General features: G+C 44.5%; 1 pseudogene; it reads left to right on the top strand.

The window, feature by feature from the left end:
- The first annotated feature begins 20,441 nt into the window (after positions 1-20,441).
- LOC115312704 lies at positions 20,442-22,612 on the top strand (annotated as a pseudogene).
- The last annotated feature ends 4,759 nt before the right edge of the window (positions 22,613-27,371 follow it).

The raw sequence follows: 27,371 nt of genomic DNA, 5'->3' as shown, positions 1-27,371 counted from the left end.
CATGGGCAGGCCCCCCCCCCCCCCCCCCCCCCCGAAACAAAATCCTGGCTACGTGCCTGGATCCTTGTATGAAGCAGGTATGTGGAAGGTGTGCTGCCATATGGTTCCACAATGCTGTCATCGCCCTTTCGCTGGTATAGGATGTCCCCTAAAACGTTATGTTGCATGGTTTCGTTCGTCAGCATGGTTCCGTGCGCCTCCATCGTTCCGAGCGACTACATGCAGTCGCTCGGAACCACGGAGGCGCACGGAACCACCACGGAGGCTCACGGAACCATGCAGGCGAACGGAACCATGGAGGCGAACGGAACCATGGAGGCGAACGGAAGCATGTAGGCGAACGGAACCATGTATGGTTCCGTGCACCTCCATGGTTCCGCAATAATCCACTACGCTGGTATAGGATGTCCCATAATACGACACGCTTGTATGGTTCCGTCGACCTGTATCATATTCCATCTCAATCCGCTATGGTGGAGCCACATTTTCGCTGGTATGGGATGTCCCATATTACGGTTACGCTTGTATGAGGATTTTCCATCATCTTTCCGTCATCAAAATTTTCCAACAGGGTTCGATCAAGATGCGGAAACCGAAATTCACACGGACGCAAGTAACGCTGGACTTGGCGCGGTACTGGTTCAAGCGCAAGGGGGCACCGAGCGAGTTATCGCCTACGCAAGTCGGACACTGTCCAAGGCAGAGAAAAATTACTCCACGACTGAGAAAGAATGCCTTGCTGTCGTCTGGGCAATCACGAAGTTTCGTCCGTATTTGTACGGGAGCCCGTTCCGTGTAGTCAAACACGGTAATCACTCGGCCACGCGCGCGGTCGCTCGCTGACGAGCGTGGCAATATATATACAGGGTGTCTTTTTTAAGCTTAACAGATTTGTTTTAAAAAAGCCGTGAAAGTTACACTTATGCTGCTTGTGGAGGTGAGTTATACGGCCAAGGGGACATATTATAGGAGGATAATCGTGACGATCAATGGACTAATTAATTAAAATTTGTGAGTTAACTTTTTAATTAGTGAAAATAGACATATGGTTCTAATTAGAAACTTGCTCACCGTCATCGAAAACCACTAAATCAGTTTTTTTCAGAAAGACTTTGACCGCGTGAGAAGCGTAGTAGTGCACTAAAGTTACCACTCGTGGAGTAGGTACGAAGCTAGCGGTTGCGATAAGGCGCCCGAGCGATTTTCTGTCTCTTATCTAGCCCCAGCCTTGTACCTGCTCCACGAGAGGTAACTTTAGTACAATACCACGCTTCTTACGCGCCGAAAGTCTTTCTGAAAATGACTGACTTAGTGGTTTTCGATAACGCTGAGCAAGTTTCTAATTGGAACCACATATCTATTTTTATTAATTAAAAAGTTAATTATCGAATTTTAATTAATTAGCCGACTGATCGTTACGATGAGCCTCCTATTATATATCCCCCTGGCTGTATAACTCACCTCCACAAGCGGCATAAGTGTAACTTTCGCCGCTCTTTTTAAACAAATCTGTTAATCTTAAAAAAAAACACCCTGTTTATATATATATATATATATATATATATATATATATATATATATACAGGGTGTTTTTTTTAAGATTAACAGATTTGTTTAAAAAGAGCGGCGAAATTTACACTTATGCCGCTTATGGATATATTTATATATATAGATATATATATATATATATATATATACAGGGTGTTTCAAAGAACGCAGGCCAAATCACTCCTGCGAAAAGTACTCATCGCAAGAAAAAAAGACTCGTGGCGTTTTTGTTCTGGGACAGGGGCCTATTTAGCAAAATTATTAAAGTCCAGGATAATTAAGTTGTAAGTATTTTTGCGTGATTATCTTTGAAAATATTGTGTTTAACGGCATGGTTTAAATTAGAAAATTGCTCAGCATCATCGAAAAACACTAAATCAACAAATTGCAGAACGATAGAAGGCACGCGAAGCATTTTACGGCTTTCTGAAAAACCGCACGAAGTCGACGGGTTTTTAAGTTTTGGTTTGCTATCGGAGCGCATCTCAGCCCCGGCGGCACCGCGCCCCGTGGAGAGATAGTGCAATCAACCTCTACTGCGCTGTCACCGCGCGACGCAGCAGTGATGACACAGAAACGATCCGAAACAAACGGAGAAAGTGTCAAGGAGAAGGGTAGTTAATAAAAATATATAAATAAGAATAAAATTAGCCAAATCCGATCTTAACAAAAATTGCGTTAAAAAATAAAAATATTTAGGTTCGAGCGGTGGCAAGGCGATAGGTCCACGCCTGGTGGAGAGTCAGACAAAGAAGTCGATGGCACGTAAAGCTAAAACAAGGAAACAAAGATTTAATAAAGACGGAAAAACTCAGCCGCACATGGCAAGAACAAAAACCAACTCCTCTGGGCATTCCCTAAACGGGACACAACCGAATGCGTGCGAACACGCTCTGTAGAGCACCGTCAGGCCGCTACGCCATGATGAAATAAACCCAACAACTAAACAATGCTAACAAACAGTAAGTAATAAAACATTGAAAAAAAAAAGAAAACGTTCAGCAAAACCGCACCCGAGAAACAAAGTTCAGCGGGGCAAAGAAACACACACGAAATAATAAAAAAAATTTAACTGACCGACGCCGAGTCCAGTCCCAGGACACCAAAGCCTGGCGGATGACGGTGTCCAGATGATGCTCGAATCTGTTTTTCACTCTGTTACGTACATACACGACGACTGTGCGGAACAAAGTGAAGAATAGATCCGAGCAGCGATGCGCGAGAAGGTAACCGAGACGTAACATGCCTCGAGCCTTATGTTGGGAGGAGAGCTTTCGAGGTAGTTACTGCAGTTGCTGAAACTTTCTTTATCCCCTTCCCTTTTTAAAAAGAACACGTTAGCCGGCGCTAACTTTTCAACTCGGGAGACGGCCAGTCTTCACAAAGGGTTATAGTTGACAAGGAGGCTAACCCAACTAGTCCCCGGGCAGAATAAACACAAGTACATTTACCACCACGCTCGTTTTTAAAGTCAGTCTCCGGGCTTCGCTGTTCCCAAAAAAGATAACCCTTCGGTGCTATCGGACCTCCGCGGAGAGAGATGTTCGCCGCGTCAACGACACATTCGTACCATTTCACTCCTCGTGACACACGGTGCGCTGCTCCCTTTACAGGCCCGGGCCGTCCTATCTAACACAACGAGCGCGAAAGGTCGTGGTCATCTGCTTGTTCCGGAAGGGCGGGACGTTCATATAGGCCAATGAAGACCCCGAATCAATAAGACGTCTGCCGATTTCTGCACATTAAATATTTACGACGCCTGCTGGTCTGTTCAGAAGTGTTGCTTTCTCTTTTGAACTCCTCCAATGTAGCTTGCCGCCTATAATAAAATTTAAATAATCAATAAATAGAACAGGGTGGAACTATTGTATTGCATTTTTATGTGGGAATGTTGAAGAAAGGTAAAAAGTTTTCCAAGTTTGTGAAGGCGCGCCATTCGCAAGCCCATTTCGAGCCATAAAAACAAGTTTTTGTACAATATTGATGCTTAAATATAGAACATACAAACAAAATACACACTTTCTCGACTTGCTTTTCGTGTAGACAGCTATCGAATCTGCATTTTAACAAAAAATGAAAAAAATAATAAAAAAATTGTTTTTTGAAAAAAATGAATTTCAAAAGTGGTATAAACTTGTACTATTTGAGCGTGTTGGTGCGTTTTCAACATTTAGAAAGTGGAGACATATAAGGGACGATGCAGACAGGACAATCTTTCAACGTCAACAACATTAAATTTTCGGCTTCAAGCCCAAAGCCCGCCCGCTCCTTGGGAGTGCGGGAAAGGGAAATCGTGGGGGAAGGAGAGAAGGTGGAGGAAGTTGCCAAACGAGGAAGGGAGAGGACGGAAGAAGGCTCGAAGACTGGATATGCAGGAAACGGAATGAAAGGAAAGGCCGCTTCTGCCGGTGACCTTGTCGCCTTGTCTAGTCTGTCAGCGATCGGCTTCCATTGTGGGCTTCAGAAAGATAATCTCCTTTCTTGAGAGTGAAATGGAAGGGGTGCTTATGGTATTCGGGCTTGTCGCCATCCGATGGGCCTCAATTATTTCTCTCCCGACTCGCCCGCTTTGGCCTCCCATGGCTGTCGTGCCGGCGAAATTAGGAGCGCAGCCGGGACATTTTCTCCCGTGAATGACGATCGGGTGCTGAGAATCCGAGGCAGCTCTCTCGGCGTCTATTTGATGTTCTCGGAGTCGGTCATTGAGGCATTTAAAACATGGGAGGCCTCAACGACCGACTCCGAGAACATCAAATAGACGCCGAGAGAGCTGTCTCGGATTCTGAGCACCCGATCGTCATTCACGGGAGAAAATGTCCCGGCTGCGCTCCTAATTTCGCCGGCACGACAGCCATGGGAGGCCACTACGAGCGAGTCGGGAGAGAAATAATAGAGGCCTTTCGGATGGCGACAAACCCGAATACCATAAGCGCCCCTTCCATTTCACTCTCAAGAAAGGAGATTATCTTTCTGAAGCCCACAATGGAAGCCGATCGCTGACAGACTAGACGAGGCAACAAGGTCACCGGCAGAAGGTGCCTTTCCTTTCATTCCGTTTCCCGCACAACCAGTCTTCGAGCCCCCTTCCCTCCTCTCCCTTCCTCGTTTGGCAACTTCCTCCACCTCCTCTCCTTTCCCCATGATTTCCCTTTCCCGCGCTCCCAAGGAGCGGGCGGGCTTTGGGCTTGAAGGCGAAAGACATTTAGAAAGTGTATCCACTTTCTAAATGTTAAAAAATGGTAATTTTTTGGTTTTTTTATAATATTAACGTAAACGTCCCGCAAAGGATATTTTATAGAGCCCGAGTAATTTTATAATATATAAAAAGAGCGTGTTTTGGGCTCTCTGTGGACATAAAAAAACATCGTAACCCAAGTAGATCGCCAGTAATTAATTGTGAAAGTTCGTGAACAATTGACCGAGGGGGCGTTTTTCACATATCTACAGAAAAAAAAAAGCAAAAAGGCAATAATTATTTCATGGTATTAGTGCCTTTTAAATGTGTTCGCAGAGTGCGTGAAAAAAGGTAATATAATGTGGACTGAAAATCCACGGCGGGAGATCGAGCGAAACATCCGACCCACGACGGATGTGAAAAACACTGCTTTCCGCCGCGGCCTCTTTTAAAATTCGTAATTCGAGAACAAAAAATCAGACGAACTTGCGGTTTGTGGCTACTGCGTTTTTAGAGACGACGCCATATCATATATTTTTTTCAGCGAAATTAAAAATTCGACCCTTTTTGCCTGCACGATTTAAGATGAAATCACTTATTATATATATATATATATATATATAGAGAGAGAGAGAGGCTGGTTCGCGAAAGGTGGAAAAATTTGATATTGCGAAAACTACGCGTCGCAACAACAAAAGACTTGTTTCGTTTTGGTCCTGGGCCAGGGGCCTATTTAGGAAAAATTTTTGAAGTCCGGGATATTAAGATTGTTAATTACTTTTCCTTAATTAACTTTTTTAATATTGTATTTAATGGCATGGTTTCAATTGGACAATTGCACAGTATCATCGAAAAACACTAAATCAACAAATCGTAGAACAATAGAAGGCACGCGCAGCATTTTACGGCTTTCTGAAACACCGCAAAAATTTTACGGGTTTTCAAGTTTCGGTTAGCAATCGGGGCGCATATCTGTCCATCCGGCACCGCGTCCCGTAGAGGAATAGCGCAACCAACCCCTGCTGTGTTGCGCAAGGACGGGATGCCTTTTTCGGAGGTCGATACGGGGCAGTGACGTCCGTGACGTCCCTGCACCGTATATATATATATATATATATATATATATATATATATATATATATATATATATCTTATTTTTTTACGTTTCGTGGAGAGCCTGTGCAGGTTGTTATTTCCAGTGTTGGGGTGCGGAGGGGGGGGGGTGGCGGTTGCGGCGTGTTATTGCTGCAGTGCCATGCGCTAAAGACCAGAGGCCCGATTCAGGAAACGATCGTGCACCAAAAATGTACGTACGACAACAGCTCCGGAGCCATCTTTCTAGGACCAAACCAACATGACCGACAACGTCGCTCAGTGTCACGACGACCAATGGACATTTATTTTTCTACATGCTCTTCTCACGACTCCCGATTTCAAGCAGCAAGAAAAAAGAAGGAGGTACTCGAAACCGGCCACGACGAACACAAACGCTGGATCTACAAACGCCCGGGAAAAGCCTTAACGGCAACGATGACACTGACGAAGCGAGCTCGGCAAAATGTAGCCCTATACAGGCACTCCGACTCGGCGCAGCGTTGCTCCGACCAGCGCCAAGACCGTCTGCCCACGAACGGCTGACTTGCTGAATGGAATACGCAAGCGCGACCCTTGTGGACCCTTCCGGAATTATAGTTTGATCGCTGACCTCAATTTGAGATTAAGAGGTCAATCTCCTCCCCTTATCATCTCCTTGTTCTTCGAAGCAGCAGTGACGAACGCTGTCGTCGAAAAGAACTCTCATCGATTCTATATCCTTGTTTCGTGTGATATGGAGCTCAAATAAACGCTGTATGGGTTACCTTCGCAACAAGGTATGTACACCCGTGAGCGATATGAAGGTGAACAGCCCTCTTCTTGTTCTTGACGCTCCTGCAAGTTTTAGAACAAGCTCTGTTCCAGAAGAGGTCTAGAATGCAGAGTTTAGACCCCCAAGCCACGTACCATTTGAGACGTCGAGAATTAATATAGCTTTAGGGAGCCATAAAACAGGCAAGAAACCAGGTAAGGTGTTCACCTTCCTATAGCCGGCGGGTGTACACTTTGTTATTAGATTGACATTTTTATTCTGACGACTGTACGTCAGTGTCAAGCTATAACAGTTCGTGGGAGCTACGTAATGCCGGTCACACCTTTCTTTGCCTAGTGTCACGTCAGTATCGAGTGGTAATCGTAAGAGATCGGTCTCGAAGTATTTTGATCGAACCGCGCGTCTGCTTCGAGTGTGCACAGGTATTTGCATGGCTCTTGCTGGCACTCGCAGTTGAAACGTATCTTTTTTTTTTTTAATATCGGCTCGCTCCTGCATCTTTGAGGCCGCGAAAAACGCCGCGGCAATTTGTTTCCGTCGACCTCGCTTTGCAAACGACTGGCGCGGGCCGTTTTTTACAAACGATGACAGTGGCGTTGACTTCGGAGAAACGAGCTGGGAGCACACCCCGGAGGGAGTGCGCGAACTGCAGAGGTGAAGATGTCAAGGTAACAAAATAGGTACAAATATCTCTATTTTGACGAAAACCGGACATGACGTCAGAGACCTCAAACTGCTACTCTGTCCTCTTGCTCTGCCCCATATCGACCTCCGAAAAAGGCGTCCCCGCGAGGACAGTGCAGCAGAGGTTCGTTGCACTATTCCTCCACGGGGCGCGGTGCCGTCGGGGCCGAGTTGCGCTCCGATTACAAACCGAAACTTAAAAAAAAAAACTTGTCAAATTTGTGTGGATCTTCCGAAAGAAGTAAAAGGCTGCACGTGTCTTCTATCGTTCTACGAATTGATGATTTAGTGTTTTCAATGATGATGAGTAATTTTCTAATTGAAGCAATGCCATTAAGCACAATGCTAAAAAGTTTACTACAAAAAAGAATTCGCAATCTAATTATCCCGGGCTTTAGTATTTTTTCTAAAAAGGCCCCTGGCCCAGGACCAAAACGACACGATCCTTTTTTTGTTGCGACAAGTAGTTTTCGAAAAATCCAATTTGTCCACTTTTAGTAAAACACCCAGTATATTATATATATGAAAATAAAAAAAAAGTAACCTTAAAACAACATTAAAACACTTGTTCTTAACAGTTTTACCGGGAGAATCCGGCTTTCTCAAGGGCTGGGCATAAAGGGAGAATTCAGTGGCCGCACGGCCAAGAGAGAGGGAAAGAAGGGGGGAAGGCAGCGGTATAACGTAGGGCAAACACGCACATTGAAACAACACAATGGGAACTCACAAACCAACACAAAAAACGGAAGGCAACAATTCATATGGACAAAGAAGTATTGCAAGGTTTAAAAAAAAATAACAATTAAAAATTTTGCTGCAAACATGAAACTGGCGCTTTCCCAATGCCATACACCAGCCAAAGCAAAAAAAATCAAGAAATTCGTAGGCGCCTACATATGGGGGAAGAGGGATGCCGGGCAGGCGACATGACTAAGGATATCGGAGGCAGTGGCGACAACCAGTCGGGGAGGATTGATCGAAGACGTCTAGGTCGCATTAGGGAAGGAAACCTAAGCTCGACAAAACTAGGCAGCTCCACGTAGACAGCAATCGCGCAGCAACAAATCTACTAGAGTAATTGCTTTCGGGTGAATTTCGCTGGTCCCATCGCAACATGGGTGGCGGGGTCACCAGGGTAACTGGCGAGACAGAGAAAGTTAGGAATGCTCCCAATATGCTGTAGAGAGAAAAAGGTTGAAATGTAAGTATATTTTTAAGGCGATGAGATCCGGTTTGTGGAACAGGGAGGGCGGGCTCCACCAGATAATATTATTCCGAAAATACGTAAATATGACGATCAATTATAGAGACAATTCGCATTCAAATTTACACAACGCTGGGAGTGCTGTTGCGGAAATTTTTCCTCGGCTGCGATTCATTCGATCGAAGTCTCTTTTAAATGTATAAATTAGACAAGATTCGCTGGCGTCGCGGTCATATTGAGACCGAAATCCTGACTGCAAGATGGTGGTCGTTATGTGTTGTTGAGATATGGCTGCCCTCCTCCGCACTGAGCCTCGGGGCTCGACATTCCAGCCATTCGGACTTCGTCGTGGGCCCGGGAGATGCCTAACACGCTCAATGCTTCCCATTAGGCAGCTGGACTGCATTGTTATTACAATGCAGTCCAGCTGCCTAATGAAACACCAAGACCACTGGTCTATGCGCAGACGCAATTGAATCGTTTGATTGACTGCGAGGGCAGATAAAAAGAGTTTTTGCTCTCCTGCCCCGTTCTTGCATGTGCAGTACCTCGCGGCGAAACGCATGCAGTCGGTCTGTGGATTCTGCTCGGGTGCAATTTCAATAAAAAGTACAGCATTGGTGCAGCATGTGGGAGCTCTTGTTGTTTGGAGCTGGCGGAAGCTATTGGGACAGCTTTCACATCAGCGAGATATGTCCTCTTTTTTTAAGAAATGAGAGGGAAGGTACCAATTGTGGCAATGTCTTTCATGACAGTAAATGTGCAAGGTGTTTGCTTTATTTCAATAGAAGCAATAAGCCTGGAAATGATATAAATAAAAAGTATGCATTCCTACTAGACATCCACATACATATACCAAAGTCACAGAACAGGAAATTACCTCTGAGGGAACTCACGGTTCAAGGACAGGCCTTCAGCGTAGCAGATGTTAAAGCAATAGTGACTCGCGAAGAGTACAGCCCATGTCGCAGGGACGTGTGGTATCTTCTGAACCATGAGCCTGCCATCAATGCTTAGTGCGTACTCGTGGACAGTCCACAGATCATCCCCCGCAAAGGTAAAATAAAAAAGAAAATAATAAACATTCAGATAAGTAGAATTGCTGACAAGGCATTGGAACAATGGGGCTGGGTTGCACCTCCACATCGTGGACATTTCAAATAATTCTAAAAACAAAATGGGGAAAGGGAAGGGACCGAGCTTCGTCCCTCCCGACATTTCACATTCCAAACACTTCCAACATTACTTGTTGCCGACAGGAGATGAGATCCTTGGCTCGATTTGCCTTGCCTCCGCAATAAGTGAGCTCGCTTGAGTGTAGGCCAGTCACAATTCTGCTGCAGAAAGGAAGATGGGGCGTGGAGGCACCTGGGAAAATGGTCACTGGTTAGTGGAGGGTAGACATGTGCTACCAAAACTGAACAGGAAGCTTGAAGACCCTCTTCCTCCCCAGTTGCACATGACCCCCGCATTTGCATGGATACTCGCTGTATCGTTACATCTAGCATATGGTACTTCTATTGGTTGCAAGGAAATCAAATGATTTCTCACTTCTAGTGACTTCGGAAATGTGTGTTGTGGATATGGGCTATAGGTAGCGATTGTAGATTTCATGAATTGTCTGACAGACATGTGGAACACTTCAAAATGATTTGTATTTGATTTAAACTTTGAGACCTGCTTTATATTTAGAAATATGCGTTTTTTTATTTTTTTTCATTTTTTAGGATTTTACATATTTGCCTGGATTTTATTTGGAAATGAAGTTTTAGGTTTTACCGGTGAATATTTTTAGAAATGAAAGCTTACTGTTTTTTTGTTTTTTTTTTGTGCTTACGCATTGACCAGTTCCATTTTTCAATGAGGTCGGTCCAAAATGTAGTACACTAGACCAATATCTGAATTATATACCCGCGGCAATACTTTCTGACATGACAAACATAGCGTTGGTTACCGCTTTCGTAAGGATGACGACAAATTCTAAACTGCGAAATACGCAAGCGTAACTGTTGGCACTTTTCTGCACTTTACATTTATAGAATTATCAAAACTGCTTCCCACTAACCAGACAGAAGCTTGAGGAGGTGCTGAAACAGGTCTCTTCCCCTAAAAAAGAAACAGCTGATATCAGTGGGCTTGACAATCAACAAAAAACTCCAAATCGGGTTTCTAGAAGACGACATCCAACTTGATGCACAATAACTAAGCCATAAAATGAATGCGGATTGCATCCACGACAAACCCAAGTACTCCCTAAAGAGTGTTGACCTGCAGACTCTCCTCCAACAGAACACTTCGCAGTTATGCAGGTAAGATAGTTGACTACTCAGTCAAGTGCGACGACATATGCCCTCTACTCTTGGCTTGCCATAGTGGCCTGAAATACTGACCATTCTCGTTTAAAACCGAATTTACAAAAAAATAAGTTGCCACTTTTACTGCTTTAAATAAAAAATGACGAACCTATTTTTATTTATATTTTACTTCTGCATCAATAACAATTTGTAACATTAGAACTTGAACTTCTCGAACCCATTTAGGGGAAAGGGCAAATTTGTGGTACATATAATGATACAATCTTGTCATAAACATGTCCAGTGCTATAATGCAAGGAGAAAGTGGAAGGTCATCCTCGCTTTCAGCAGCAGTTATAAATCGCTGTAAAATTTAAAGATGCAGGGTTATATTTAAACAAATCCCCACTTCCACAACAACTTATTCTTAAAAGGCCACTGAAAGCGTAGGGCACTAAAATGACAGAAGACACCAGAAGGGACGAACAAGAAGCGCCATGCACACAACAGTTCTCTCACTGGCATAGCTTCAGAGTTAATGTCTCTACTTTGCAATGAATATGTTGATCGCATGAGCGTAAGGAATTCATCTTTGTCGGCTGACTTTTTGCGAAACATTGCCTGCAGTCCCTCTTCGTCTCTGTTCATCTCCAGCTCTTCCTCAGGTGTTTAACCTGAGACAACTGCTCTGAGAAGTCATTTTTTTAACAGTCTGTTTGGGACACGCATATCAACAAAATAATTTAATTCGAAAACATTCTTTTAGAGCAATCTTTATCGCGTGAAATTTATTTTTTCTGCGCGCAAAGTCCATTCAATCACGAAATGGTCATACATTCTTTCCCCTCAACGAGATGGTCATACACACTCTCCACCTCAACGTCGAAGCTTAAAAAATAAAATGCGAAGCCGATCCACCTCTCCTTCACGTGCCTGAAATGCTGAAAAAAAAGCGAGTGGAAAGAAGGTGACTACCAACTAAATTGCGTCTCACGCCATCAAGATTGCTCTAAAAAATAATTTTTTTTTGCTTTTCGCGTAAAATTAATTTTTTTAACACATGTGCCCTAACCACGCTGTTTAAAAATACTTTTGTGTGTTTTTAGGACATTCTGGCCTTAGGAATTATAAATGGTCATGATTGTGGTTAAACAATTTTTAATCAGATATTTCTGCTAGCAAGAAACACAAACTCTGGCAATGTGCCATTGCGGATAGCATGCACTGCTTAGCAATTTGCTTTAAGAAACAAATTAGGTTGAATGCAACATGCATCGGCAAGTAAGAATGGATAGCATGCACATAACAGTTCTCTCATTGGCATAGATTCAGAGTTAATGTCTATAAGGTGCAATGGATATGCTGATCACATTAGCGTAAGGACTTCATCGGTGTTGGCCGACTTTTTACGAAACATTGCCGGCAATCTCTCGTTATCTCCGTTCATCTCCAGCTCTTCCTCAGGTGCGTAACCTGGGAAACTGCTCTGACACCCGTAGCTACACTCTTTCCTATGTTTTCGTATTGCGTGCGTCGGCACTGCTTTCTTTTCCGTGTACGTCTTACGTTTTCCACCCTGGCAAGATGCTGGTTCAGGAGAGAATCATGTCCTGTTCCAACCACTTTTCCATAGAAGACATCTTTGAAAGAAAATGGATACTGGTCCACCACTTTTTTCGCAATCGTGTGCAGTTGTTTCCTCAGTGGCCGTGGGCACATTTCCATTGATGTCTTTATGATGAGTTTGACAATATTCCAGCGATCTTTGGGCAAAGACCGTTTGTTTTCCTTTAGGGCCTGTTGCAGGCTTGGTGGCATCTCCTTCCACTCTACGTCAAAATTGTTCGCCTAGGTTGAGTCGACTTGGTAACTTGTTTTTGATGAGGTACTGCCTTCTGAAGATGTAGCCCCAAACTGTCCTGGAGTTTTGCTGTCAGAGATATCTACATAAAGGATTAAGAAAACAGGAAGTTTGGAATATTAGTATTAACAGCATTCATGCTCTATAGGTCCGAGTAAAGATGAAGAAAGGAGCACAACTACACATACTTGAACAGGCACCCTTGGTTGCTAGCTAGCTTGGCACTTTAATGCAATAGTGCAAATCTGTGCCACTATGATGCCCGTCCAAATCAAAATAGCAAGGGGTGGACACAGCTCCATCCAGTTTGGTGGAGCTGGCTAACTCCACCCAATGGAGTTAGCCAGCTCCATTAAGTGCACTTCTCACCATACACGTGTGCACCACCGAGAGGTTTTACCCACAGGTTTCACACTGTGTTTCTGCATATCTCGTTTCGCTGTAGCTGAGCCACTTGCTTGGGAAGGAAAGTTATCCATTAAGTCTTTGGTGCACATGTTTTTGAATAAACAGGAAAGTTGTGAAATGATAATCTGAAAATGCTAAGTTGCTGTAAAATTTACAAAAAAAACAAGTTGTTTGCTAGTACGGGGTCTCCTAAAAAGTTAACGCACTAAAATGGCCCACAATTTTGAACATATACATTATTTCGTGCATGGATTAAATGATGGAGATGTTAGAATTGGCAATAACAGTGCGTACATATCAAGCAGTAATACTTCTCAAACTGATATATTACTAGTTAGATTTGCATGTTAGAATAAAAACCAAAATCTTTTTTGTTAAATGCTATTTTGAATAACTAAATTACACAATTTTTGTTCCTGAACTCTGACACTAGTGGTAACGCAGGGGAGGGAAAGGAAAGCAGGCATTTTCTTCTAGTTTTGACAGGCAAACAGATGAATTTTCATGTAGTACTCACAACAGAATGAATCGGAGGCGTGATTTCGGGATCCAAAACTTCCATTTGCTGCTTGAAAATATATTTTGGCTGGCCCAGAAGGCGCTCCGAAATGACTCTGACCGTCCACATCATATCAGCACTAGCTTGGAGTTACTTTCGTTGCTTTTTAGTATGTGGTTTAGTAGCAATTCTGTCCTGTTTGAATATGTTTGTTGAAGGTCGGTCATCCTACGTGGGAATGAGGCATGAAGCACGCGGCTCGGGCTCATTAAACACAAGGCCTTGGCACCAGGAAGATTTCAGCAGCCATCAGCAATGGCACTTGGGTCTATATTTGGTGAGTATGGCAATGATCGAGCGCCCAGCTGCTTGTGTGAGAACAAAAAATGGGGGGGGGGGGTACACTTATGCTCCGCCTTCGTGTATGACGCGATAGCGGGAGGGCAGGGGGTAGAGGAGAAGAGGGGAGGTGGGTGCAAGGGCAAAGAGGGCAGCAGTGGGGAGGGGGGGGGAATCCTACAATTCCTTGCATGCACAAGGGATCATGGAATTGCGTGGGATTCCCTATTCGCGCAAGACATCGAGGGGTTCTCTCGACATGCCGTCGCTGGACGCCGGATCTTTTGCTGCATGGGAGCATTAACACTACTGGGTTAAATCATAAGTTACCTAGCCTCACTAAAAACTCGAGCATAGCTTTACTACGCTGCCTATAGTTACATAATAAAGGTCTATGTGATGCTAGAAATGAGGCATAGTTAGCATGCAGTCATATATTTTAGGAGAAATGCCTCTAGGTATAATGGATCTTATACATTGCAAATATAGATCGATGAAATTAGGAGTATGTAAGTGGCAGCTGCATCACAAGCTGTCCATACCTATTTTGGATATCATCTCAAATCGAATTACTGATCAGACTGCTTTAACCATTTGTTTGTCTGCAGCGACACTTGGCACAGTGCACAGAGTTTCTATTAAAAGCCAAGCCTGACATTTGCAGGTCGCCCTGATGCAACGGGCCACGACTATTCATATGTCTTATGGTGTGAAAATGTCAGAGAAAGATTAATGATGCCGTTTCATTAGAGCACGGTGGCAAGAGCATTGCAGTCCCTGATGGTGGGGAAAGGCTAGTTCTACTTTAGTGCCGACAACAGACAACCAGCTTAACTAGTTGAAGAGGAGCAGTAACATTCTATGTGGGTTGCTTAATTAATGTCAACCCTAGACCTTGAAAACAAACTCACTCGGCTCTTAAGCTGAAAAATGTATATTAAGTGAATATTAGGCCTTCCCGTAAAATAGCTCTATTTTTGTACAGCATTCTTTGCCACACTTTGTGCATTGCCTCTCATTCAATTGCCGAGGTATATCGGGGGTGTGCAGGGAAACTGAAATGCTATTCAAGAAAACCAGAATACATGTACTACATGGCTAACATATAGGTAGTGAGATATAATTAAGTTTGACTTGAATAGGAGAAGCTAAGCTATAAGGGGAGGAGGGTATTCAGTTCTCACATAAAGCTTCTTTCAAACATCGTAAGCAATATCGGTATCATTAGTTTCTTTGCACAGCGAATAAAGCATGGCTGACATTATACAAAATATCTGTTAATTTGCTTCTATTCATGCACATTTATATATGCTATTTTGATAAATGGCTTCTTTCATTTGCAAATCAAAGGGTAGATGGACCTGGGGTCTCACCATCTAAGTAAATAAATGTGCTGTTTTTGCTTCTGTCCTACACATTATTGATTATGTGTTCTGGCTTAATTGCATTTACATGTACATACACAACGATCGCATTGCAGACATGAAGTCCACTCTACAATTACAATATACAGCGTGCCACATATATTACAGGCACAAAATGACTAACCTAAGGAGTCTTTATGACCCATGGTTTGATTCATTGTCTGTTGACCAGTAATAGGAAGTAAATCGAAGCAGCAAAACGTGCGATGTAACGCTAAGCATGTCGTACAATCTGGCGGGAAGATGATTGAATGCAACAATGCTTAATTTTATCGAATTCTGCAATATTTTTGACGTGCTGTGCGAAGTGCTGAGTGCTTCATTGTGTCAGCATTTTGTACCTTCGATTGACTTCATACAATGGGCAACCGGCAGTGAATTAAAGGCCCAACAATTTTACTGTGTCCATTAAATTAACGGTCAGTTGACCGGCCAATAAACTGGCACCATGCCGTGATCTTAGCGGCATTCAGTAAATCTCGTTAAATATCGGGATCTTTTCTTACTGTGAACGTTTATTTTACTGGGAGATGACGGTCAGACAGTAAATTTGAATTTACCGTCGGCCGTATAAATTACGATAAGTTGTTGGCCGCCAGATTTCCGGTGAAGTCGCCGTACTTTTGACGGTCAATTTTTTACAGTGATGCCTGCTGTGATTTTATTAAGATTAGGGGCAGAATTCATGGCTAGCCTTAGGCCTTTGGGCAGAGTTCTAGCTTGTAAGTACAAGTTTAAGGTACAAACATGCAGTTCATGGAGGACACGTGTTTACACTATATTTCGATTAATTAAAATTATCTTCAGACAGAGCATGGTGACGAACCGTTATGTGATCGTCTGGGTGATAGTCAGGAGCGTGGGGCATCACGTTCAGCACACGCGAATATCCGTCGATGGTTGTACCGACGGGGTTGAGTTACATGTGTCGTCCCTTAATACGCAGGTACGGGGCCGTGTGGGCGGCACTCAAGGTAGGCCTAAGGCAGTCGGTAGACGGTACGGCAGAGGGGTGACCTGGGTGTAGGAGCGGTCGGTGCTCCCCGAATGCGGTGAGCAAAAAGCTTCGTCTTCAAGTGTTGAAGGCTTGCAAAGTAGCGGAGGGGAATCGGAGTGTCTGTGCCTCACCGCAACCTGGACTGTGGGAGTTTTCTCGCTGCCAGGTTCTACAAGTAGGGCTTTCTTTTGCTTGCATCCTCAGATTGTGGAAAGATGTGAGACATGGCTGACTAGGCAATCTAAAAGTAGTAGAATCTGCATGGTTGGTGTCAGCATGGAGTGATGCTTGACGGGGTGCACCTGCGGCCAAGACGGGCAGTGCGTCAGCGACGGAGACCAGACCAGCACTGCGAGAGTTGTTCCTCAGCCCAAGCTGTGCGGTGCGGGAAAATCAGCCGTTTGAATCTGGCGCTGCGGTTTCTCGTTGACCGCAGTGCCATTCTCAAGACCCACTGCGTGGGTCTTGAGAATGGGATCCCCATTCCACCTGTCTTAACTGCGGAACCAAGCTCCCACCGGGATCATCGGAAAACACGCCCCACAAGTGCGAGATTCAGTATCAAAAGAGTGGTGGGGAACATCCCGCCAACTACCCCCAATGCCCAGCACGTCAAGAGGAAGACCACGCTCGAAGGAAAGAAGAGCGCAACAGCAAGCGGCGCCAACAAGCCCCATCCAAGAACGACCCTGAAACACACATTAGAGGAAAATCGCGCAACCGTGACAGGTCACAGAGGAGACGCACCAAGAGCGCAACGGAAATCCATTGGCCAAGCCTACCAACAAACGACAGGTACTGGAGCCTCCGTAGCCCGAAAAGGGCAAGTAAAAGTATTGGAAAAGCTGGTTCTCATAAGACTGGAATGGCACATGGAAAGTAAGATTATCCTCCCAGAAACCATTATGGGATTCAGGAAACTATGTCAGCCCGCAAGATGCAATGTTACGCCTTAAACAACTATTTTTTGATAATCCAAGCTCGGTGCAACTCTGGACTGTTGCAGGGATTGATATTGTCACGGGTGGTGACCCCTAAACAAGAAATAAACGGGAAGAAATAAACGTTTAATGTGGCGAACTTGTGCCAAAAATAAAAGGGTACGAAAGATAATAACAGAGCGTCGCAGGCGTCGAAGTCGGCGTAGCAGCAGAGTCGAACGCTGGGGCAAAACTGACTGCGGCTTGCCACGCGGAGCCTTTTCTGTACACGCGTGGACTTCTCGAACAATCGACCGTGGAAGGTTCGTGCATCAAACATTCTGACCTCAAACATTCAGCAGAGTTCTCGAGCTTCCGAGAACAGTAAATTGCAACAATAAATAAAAGACATGTCGCGACCAGGAATCGAACCCTGGCGTTCCGCGCAGAAGGCAAGCGCGATAATTATTAGGCCACGGGCGCACCGCCTACTTGGTCAGCTGCGCTCGCGGCAGTATGAGCAAAGCGTTCGACGGGGTCTTGGACACAACCATACAAACCAATTTAAAAGAAATTGATCGGGGTTGAAAATTATATAACTAGATTAAAGATTCTCTCTCGAACAGGAAGGCCAAGATTAAGCTGGACGATCTTACCTCAGACAGCCACACTATCACAAGGGGAACCCCGCAGAGCTTTATACTCTCCCCAACAGTATTTTAACATGGTAATGAAAAAATCTACCTAGACAGCTAAACCTCATACAGCGACTAGAACACAGCATATACGCAGATGATATCACAGTATGGAAGACCACAGGGTCTCATAGAGAACAAGAAGAAATAATGCAGAACGGCATAGATACCATCCAAGGCAATGCATCCTCCATTGGATTCACTTATTCAGGCGAAAAGTCTGAATACGTCGTGATTACTCAGGACACAACCAGTAGAGCATCAGAGTACAGAGTAATGATAAACCTAACGACAGATGGGAAACCATTACCCCCGAAGAAATTCTGTATGTATACTCGTATACCTACTGCAAAATGACAGCAAATTTAATCTTATTAGAAATAAGCTAACAAGGCAAATAGAGCAAATTCTTGCCAAGTTAGGGAGAATTACCGTACAGAAGAGAGGCATCAAAGAACAATAACTGTGTAACGTTATTGAAGCGCTAATATACTCCAGAGTAATGTACCACTTGCCATACGTTACACGAACCAAAACACAGGAAAGGTCACCCGATTGGCGCTAGTAGTACCCAGATACGCAGCCAACCATACAGTGGAAGCCACAGGACTCTTTAACTCACTAAATCATAGAATAAGTATAAACAAACTTGGCAAGAACAAAGGCTAAAAACCTCAACCCAAGGCAAGAAAATCCTTCAAAACCTCGGCTATGATGTAACAGACCTCACTCCATCCCCTTGGTAGCCGCCCCTCCCCCCCCCCCCCCCCCCCCACCCCTCTTTGGGACCAACTCCTCAGAATTATAGTTGACACAATCCCAAAGAATATGCATCAAACAAGAGATATAGAGAGAGTAGTAGATTTGGTCAAACGCCTCCAGAACGAGGAGGAACACTCAAAAGCAGTATTTTATTCTACAGACGCCAGCTACACCATGGAGCTGTGCACTATTGTGATATGGAGCCGGAATAAAACACTGACCCGCAAGTATCAGGGAGCCCCAACGTCCATGCACGCCGAGTTGCTAGCCATACCAACAGCCATAAGTGAACTCATGAAATATGAGAAAGAATCTATAATTAGAACCGATAGCAAGATGCCTGCAGAGCTATCCTGAATAACGATTTACCTACATACATTCAGAACACTCTACAACGACACAGGCATAGCTACCCGTCTCTAAAAATCAAGATATAATGGGTTCCAGGACATCAGGGACTGAGAGGGAATAGCCGAGCTCACGAGCTCACCCGCGAATCAAATCCGCGACCCCATCTACCCTGGCCTGAAGAGTGTGAATATGAACCAAAAGTGGGGAAAGGAAAACTCTATACAAAGCTAGGAAAGAAATCCTGAAGGACAGGCGAAGAATCTCCTCTTTTCTACCCTCACCATCATATAAACGTTCAAGAGAAGAGGCATCCCTCATTAAAAGAGCACAAACATGCACTTTAGTGACTGAGCACTATATTCATTGCTTCACCAATGCTCCGGGACACCCCAGCTGCTCCCATTGCGGTGAATACCCCTTGAACCAGCATAGACTCTGGGACTGCCCAGCAGCCCACCAGAGTCGGCGTGAATCCCTCTCCCGGTTACCCCACCGCCTCACTCCAAGTGGCTGGGAAAAATGGTCCTCCCCCCTCCAGAATTCCAGAAGTTGTGGTGGCCATCCCTCGCTTATCACATTCAAACTGTGATGGGTGACGGAGACCGGCACCGCAACATAGGTCCGGATGGGCTAAGATCGAAGAGCTTCCACTCCGGTTAAAATAATGTTTGTCTCTCTCTCTCTTTCTAACAACTTGGAAATTAATAAAGATAATTATGTACAGATCAGTTTTAGCTCAATGGGTATTAAGATATGGCCAAAATGAGCCAACATTTTAGTGAAGTATTAGAATAACATTTCCTCTCAAATCAACCTACTTGGCCCATCATTTATCAACTCTACATAAATGACATATACATGCTATGAAACTATTAAGAAGCTAAACTGGTTAAGCTTATCGTCGATTATAAGAAAGCTCAATCACTTTTCGTATTGCTAATTTCACAAAAGGGATAATTTTCCAGACGTAACGTTCAAATAAATGGATGCGAACTTCAAACGGATTTTTGCGGCATCCGAAGCGACAGCCAGCAGCTGCTGCATTTTACCAGCTTTTATCTGCGGCACTGCAACACCAGCATACCCTACAGTAAGACGTAGCGCTACAAGCGCATTTGTTCTAACTAAAAAGACCTTAGTTCAAATACAAATTAGCTACGTAACGTCCTTGCTAAACGGGGGTATCCAAAACAAGTAAATAATGAAGCAATTCATTAGGCCGAAAATTCAAATTAAAGATATATCCTCAAGCGACAAGGAAGTGAAAACATTAAACCACGTTAAACCACCCTGGTCCTTACGTTCTCTGAGTATATCCCTAATATTAGCTACACTCTGCGCGGGCAATACACTATATTGGAGCAAAGCGGCGCGGCGACTCCGTCAGAGCTATGTCGCTGAAAAATCCCGCTTACACTTTTCGTGCAGATTCTTGCGGTTTATATGGCCATTCATGCACCAGCGAGTGCACGAGGAAGAGCAACATCTGACTCAGCGGCGAAGCTTCCAGTCATCACTCTCTGGGATATTCCTGCATCATCCAGCAATTACCGGGCAACTATGGACCACACTCCGATTCTACACTTTGGGCATGCGCGACCGGAAACATCAACGGTCACTTCCTGGATTCAACCAGCTATAAAGCCGCAATCAAGATGGTTCAACGACAGTGGGCGCGGCGACTCCGTCAGAGCTATGTCCCTGAAAAACCCGGTTATGCTTTCGTACAGATCCTGGTAGTTTATTCGGCCATTCATGCACCAGCGAGTGCACGAGGAACAGCAACATCTGACTCAGCGGCAAAGCTTCCAGTCATCACTCTCTGGGGTATTCCTGCACAATCCAGCGATTACCGGGCAACTATCGACCAAGTTCCGATTCTGCACTTCGGGCATGCGCGACCGGAAACATCAACGGTCACTTCCTGAAGTCAACCAGCTATAAAACCGCAATCATGATGGTTCAACGACAGTGGGCGCGGCGACTCCGTCAGAGCTATGTCGCCGAAAAGTCCGCTTACACTTTTCGCGCAGGTGAGGAACCGAGTACCTTTCATATTCGTACCAAAGCGACAATGTGTGTCTTTTAGAGTTGCCGCGCCCACGGTCACTTTGGAGAGTGTTATGTGTATGCCATGACCTGTTTAGTCTCTTGTTGATGCTAAGCGGCGAAGTAGGAACCAATCCGGGACCCACCCTTGAGGATCGAATGCAGCAGCTTACCGCCATTGCAAGTAACGTGAAGGAGATAAAGGAGGGAAAAACTGCTACAGTTGTGCTGATTGCGGGAACTAACGCTAGACTTGCAACAATCGAGTAGATGGATTCTCCAATATGGCAGTTTCCGTGGCAACCTTTGAGACGAAGATTGTGTCTATTGAAAATAACGTTAATTTCCTTCTCTGCAAAGTAGACGACCTGGAGAACAGGAGCAGACGCAATAATCTACTTGTTTATGGAATTAAAGATGCAGCAGAAGAAAGCAATGAAGGGTTGAAAAACTGCGTTAATAGAGAAATTTTTGAAGATATTCTCGGTGTACACGCATCTGGAATAGAACAAGAAATATACGCAGGCTTGGTCGTAAGGTCGCTAACAAAATGTGACCAGTTATCCTACGGTTTCTTGTTTAGGGGACAAGAGTGCAGTTCTGAGCAGCTACAGGCGTTTAAAGGGTTCAAGGTTGAGTTTTTCTGAGAACTTCTCGCCTCGTGTCCAGCAGATTAGGAAAAGGCATTGGGACAGCGCTAAGGAATTAAAAAAACAATGGAGACAATGTCGTTCTCTCTTTGGATAAAATTAAAATAAATGAACAGGCATTCGTCTGGCATGATACTGAAAATACGAGAGTTCCTTCTATCCTGCCACGCATCAAAATCCTGTCTCACGATTAGCGCATAAAAATACGTACTCTTTCCCTCTTCCCGAAGTCGCATTGCAAGGGGCAGTTTGTAGAACTAGCACGAAACTTCGAGTAATAAACCTGAACGCAAGGAGCGTTGTCAATAAAACGACCGACCGGGAAAACATTATTCTTACTTTTGACCCCGACATAGTGTTGATAACCGAAACCTGGCTAAGTGATAGTATTTCTGATTGCGAAATCAGTCCCCCCAACGCACAAAATTATACGGAAAGATCGTTCTTCGAAAGGGGGAGGGGTGGCTATAGTTCTGAATGGAGGGATGGAATTTTCTGTGCTGTGTAATACCACACCCACTGAAGCGGTGTGGGTGACAGTGTCGCTTTTATCTTCCTGTATTTTGGTGGGTGTCGTATACAGACCACCTTGATCTGACATTCAGGTATTGAACAACTTACACGTTTTTGTGCATAAAGAGTCAAAACACAACAGAAATATAATTTTGGAAGGTGACTTTAATCTTCCAAATATAGACCGGGAAAGAATGACCTTAATGTCAAGGTGTCGCCACCCTGAACTTTTGATCGACTTCGCGTTCTCAAACAACCTTGTTCAGATGGTAACGAGTCCCACAAGGGTTACTGAAACCACCAGTTCTCAGCTTGATTTGGTGTTTATTTCTAATATTCTGTGTGTTACAGATAACCATTGTGCAGTTGTAGATGGAATATCAGATCACCGCATGATCGAGTTAGACTGTCCAAGTTTAGCCCCCAACCGTCTACCTGGTATGGTGAAGAAAGTTAAGGACTTCAACAGAGCAGAAGACGAAAGTATTTTAGATTTTCTGGAGTAGTCCTTCGACAAGTTTTCCGATTTATATACCTGCACTAACCGTGATATAAACCAATTATGGCATTTCTTCCGAGAAGCTCTAAACACGCCTATAGAGCGCTTTGTGACAACCAGTAAAAAGAATACTAGACAGGGTAGTCCTTGGGTAACGAGGGAGATTCTACAAGTAAAGCGCCAGGGAAAAAGAGTTAACAAAACACGTAAAGGCAAAACAAAGGTAGCTGTGCTGCGTACAAAACGTAAATCTCGAATAAAGAAATCCAGGTATAAGTACTACAACGTTAAAGTGACCAACCTCCTGCTTGATGTTCCAGCTAAATGTTGGAGGCATTTACAATGCACGAGACAGCATGTAACCAAGATTAAGGACTGTGGAAGAGAAGCTGTAACAACTCAGCTATCGCTAAAACATTTAATAACTATTTTTCTTCGGTATTTACGATTAACGACGGCGGATCACCTGAATACTGGGAAAGTGGAATAGGAGTACACGACGTCCAGGTGTTGCAGGAAGGCATTTTCGAAGCACTTCTAAATTTAAACACACAAAAAAAATAAGTGGTCCAAACAATGTCCCTTGCGCATCTCTGAAAAGATACGCCGAATGGTGCTCTAAATATTTTTTTGTTATATTCAGTAATGTGCTTGAACAGGGATCAGTGGAAAACTTCAAAGGTAATAAATTCATAAAGCCGGTGACAGGTTTCAAGTGTGTAAATATAGACCGATTTCTTTGCTTCGTTCTTGCAGCAAGGTTCTCGAAATTTTTTTTATTCAAGCATGTCGTGACTCACTTTGAGGCAAATAACTTCATATCGAATCAACATCCTCGTTTTAGGCGCGGCTTCTCGACGGTTACGCAACTTCTTCAAACTGTAAATGAGTTTGCAGAAGTTCTTGACAAGGGGGGCCAGGTGAATGTTATTTTATTGAATTTTCCAAAAGCCTTCGATCGAGTACCACATCAGAAGCTGTTGATAAAACTTAAGACTCTCCTAGGCAACGAAAGACTCGTGCGGTGGTTGAATTCATACTTAAGCACTCGTCATTCATTTGTTGAGATCGGAGGAGTAATTTCCCCAACTATCCCGGTTATTTCTGGTTTGCCCTAGGGGTCTGTACTCGGGCCTTTGCTTTTTTCTAGTTTAAATAAATTATCTTACTGTTGATGACAGCGTGCAACGCCGGTTTTATGCGAACGACTGCGTATTGTTTTCAGAAATGGTTCGAGAAGTAATCAGGCAAAGCTCAGTAACTGTCTAAACAGTATAACACAATGGTGCACAAACCGGCAGATGTCGCTAAGCAGTTCCAAGTCTGTATACATGCGCGACACACACAAGAAAACGCCCACTTGGTTTTAGCTACAGCATCAACAACCATCCCTTAGAAACTGTCAATGAATACAAGTATCTGGGTGTTATAATCACGTCAAAGCTCAATCGGAACAGTCATGTAGCATGGATTGTGCAGAAAGCGATGGTAAAACTTTGGATCTTAAAAACGAAACTACGACACTGTTCACAAAAAGCAAAACTAGCAGCGTACAGCACTACCGTACGCCCTGTTATGCTGACGTGGTATGGGATCCCACTTCCAAAATCAACGTAGACCAAATTGAGTGAGTTCAGAAGAAATTACTTCGATCTGCGCACAACAAATAAAGAAGAAACTTCAATAACAAAATATGAAACTTATCAAAAGTGCCTTGTCTTGAAACCCGTCGCAAGATAAATCGTCTAAAGCTTCTTTATACTATCGTGCACAACTCTTCAAACATGTCATTCGAAAAGTGCATTTAGTACAACTCAAGCAGGCACACGCGCAACAAGCACTCGAAAACTATTGTGGTCCCTTTCTGTAGAACTGACTGTCTAAAAAATAGCTTTTTTCACGCAAACAATCAATGACTGGAATACTTTACCTGAAAGTGTTACAAATGCAGCCACAAGCTCATCATTTGCAGCAATGATCGAACAACTTTTTTCACGGTGACTGTAGAAGGAATATTAGGTTATTATTGTTGCGGGTTATTTGTTTCTCCTTTTTCTTGTTTATGGCCCTTGTTGTTTTTTGTTGTTTTTTCTGTGTGCGTGCGATTGGTACCGTTTACTCGAGAGTTGATAGTGTCAAGTGAATCGATGCCACTTTTTTTCCTACCATGATTCTACACTTTTTCTTTTTTGATCGCCGATTAATTGTCATGTATGCTTGCTGTGTGCTAGTTCATCGTGCTTTTTTTTGTGTGTGTCTGTTTATGCCCACCCCGGCCTTGGCTGCCAAAAGGCGGCTGTCAGTATGTTCAAGTAAATAAAATAAATAAAAAAGAAAACGGCTTTATCAATAATACCGCGGGCCGTCTTCCGACGAGCAAGAAGCATTGGAGATACTGTAACCTCCTCGAGATTCGTGGCCCTTATCAGTGATGCCTCTGGACGCTGTAACAGACCTATGTGGAAGGTTTGTTCTCATGTAGCTCTGCAAACCTGCTCGCCCCACGTTGAAAATATACAAGAATTCCCCCTTTTTGTCTCTCTCACTTATTTGGAGCATTCCTAACTTTTTTTGTCACGCCATTCTTCCTGGGGTCCCCCGTCATCCATGTTATGTCGCGACCAGCGATAGGCACCCGAATGTCTTGTATGCAAATTTTCTATATTTTTTGTTTTGTTTTAGCGTTGCCAGTGTGTGGTATTGAGGGAGCGTGCATTTTACGTTTGCAGCAATGTTTTCCCTATTTTTTTTACTTTATTTATATATTGCCAATCTTGCTGCCTTCCCTTCGGTGTGTTCGTTTGGGAGATTCTGTTCTATTGTGCGAGTGTGCTCTACGTTATGCCGTTGCCTTCACCCCTTGTTTCCCTCTTCGGTCGACGTACCGCCTTTGAATTCTCAATTTATGCCATTCCCTTAAGAAAGCAGGGTCCTTCTGGTGAAACTGTTGGGAATGAATGTTCTAATTTTGTTTTAAGGTTAAGTGTTTATTTTCATAAACTCTCCGGCGTCCGAGTTTTATTTCAGTGTCCCAAATTCAATGGACGCAGAGCAGGACGTCGAAATCAACCAATCTTTTGATATTTGCACAAGCAACTCCTATGACTGCAATCACCGGATATCTTAAGTTAAATATCTGCATTTTTTTATCCTTTGAGCGTATGATACCCGGCTCTTATTTATGGGAGCTGGGTTCTTATAAGTGATGTCCGTAGACCTTTTGGCCTTGGGCTGGTGCCTAGCTCTGTCAGCACTACCATTCTGCATATCAGAACCAAGGAAATCGCAACGTGTGGCGCATTCATTGTCCGGAAGCTTTTCCAGCGCATGCTGGAGCAAATTTCCAGACACCTGCCTTCTATCACAGGTGTGTACGTGGTCCTGGTAGCCCCCACAGAGCGCCACAGCTCAACGGGGAAATCTTGAGCCGGAGTTTATTCACTCATGGACTACGAGACTTCCGTATATAAGCACCTTTGGCGAGAGTTGTGCGACCGACTCTCATGTTTGTTCTTCATATATTGCGGCCTAGAATGCCTGTCACCCATTCGATATCTCGCCGGTGCTGATGGTATCAACCTTAGCTTCTATGGCGCTGCGATCTTAGCGGGCCACCTGCATTATATCGTCCGTCATCGCGGAGACCCCCGAACCTTAACTCAGCGCGGAGAACCTAAAATGCCCATAGAGACAAAACATAATTTCCACCGTTAACCACTTACGTCCCCGGCTCTAATGGATTAGAGCCGGCCACTCGCCGCAACCACCTAATCCACTGTGAAGCGAGATCTTGGACTCAGGCAACTGCAACTAGTTGACAGGTGGCGTGGTGTCGCAGCCGGATCTTCGACCAGCGAGAGACCACTGCGTCAGATTCAGACGGCCGATTTTCTGGAACTGCACCGCTTGCCGCAATGAGCAACGCGCGGAACTGTAGTGGTCTGGTCTTCTTCACGGGTGGACTGCTTGTCTTGGCCGCTGGTTTACTCCGTGAACCATCACTCCATGCCGACCCCAATCATTAAGATACCACTACTTCTCGAATGCCTAGTCAGGCACGTCTCAGATCTCTCCATACACGGGGATGCAAGCCCAAGGCAGCACTAGTTGCGGAACCTGGCAACAAGAAAACTCTCACCGTCCAGCTCGCGGGGAAGCACCGACGCTCCGATTCCCCTCCGCTATTTTGCTCGCCTTAAAAGCCGACCAACAAACAGAAAGGAACTGCAGTTACCCCTTTACAATCGAGAAAAGGGAGACCCTCCCGCATTCTGCGGGGACTAGCTGGGAGATCCGCTCCTCTGGGGGAATGGTGAAAGGGAAACTGGAGGAATGGCGGTAAAGAATGGTGAAAAGGAAACGGGGAACCGGTTTTCTGCCCTGCAGAAGAATGTTCGGTAGTTCGACCTTTAAGCGCCTCCAGAGGAAGAATCCCGCTTACAGTTTTCGGGGAGCACCGACCACTCCAACTCCCAGGTCACTCCCTCGACCGCACCGTCCACCAACAGCCTTGCACCTACCTCCAGTGCAGCCCCCCCCCCCCCCCCCCCCCGGCATCACACCTGTTTATCCTAGGCTGCCACCTGAAACTCAACCCATCGATACAACCGAATAGCCTGTTCGCCAATACTC

Source organism: Ixodes scapularis, unplaced genomic scaffold (assembly GCF_016920785.2).
Source record: "Ixodes scapularis isolate PalLabHiFi unplaced genomic scaffold, ASM1692078v2 PGA_scaffold2__306_contigs__length_199485367, whole genome shotgun sequence".
Taxonomy (NCBI): Eukaryota; Metazoa; Arthropoda; class Arachnida; order Ixodida; family Ixodidae; genus Ixodes; species Ixodes scapularis.
The sequence above is the reverse complement of the archived record's forward strand: the minus strand, read 5'-3'. Positions and strand labels throughout refer to the sequence as shown.